This window comes from Mizuhopecten yessoensis, unplaced genomic scaffold (genome assembly GCF_002113885.1).
Source record: "Mizuhopecten yessoensis strain PY_sf001 unplaced genomic scaffold, ASM211388v2 scaffold4509, whole genome shotgun sequence".
Lineage (NCBI taxonomy): Eukaryota > Metazoa > Mollusca > Bivalvia > Pectinida > Pectinidae > Mizuhopecten > Mizuhopecten yessoensis.
Genome location: NW_018405582.1, coordinates 61,056 through 61,469, shown reverse-complemented (window position 1 = coordinate 61,469; position 414 = coordinate 61,056).

The following is a 414-nucleotide window of genomic DNA, read 5'->3' as shown; positions in this document are numbered from 1 at the left end:
TGATGAAGATTGTACAAATTATACCACCTTAGTAATATATACGGATTTGAACAAAACATACCACCATAGTAACATGAAGAAGATTGTACAAAATACCCCCCCATCGTAACATGAAGAAGATTGTACAAAATATACCACCATAGTAACATATACGGAATTGAACAAAATATACCACCATAGTAACATATACGAAATTGAAAAAAATATACCATCATAGTAACATGAAGAAGATTGTACAAAATACCCCCCCATCGTAACATGAAGAAGATTGTACAAAATACAGCACCACAGTAACATGAAGAAGATTGTACAAAATACACAAACATCGTAACATGAAGAAGATTGTACAAAATATACCACCATAGTAACATATACGGAATTGAACAAAATATTCCACCATAGTAACATGATGAG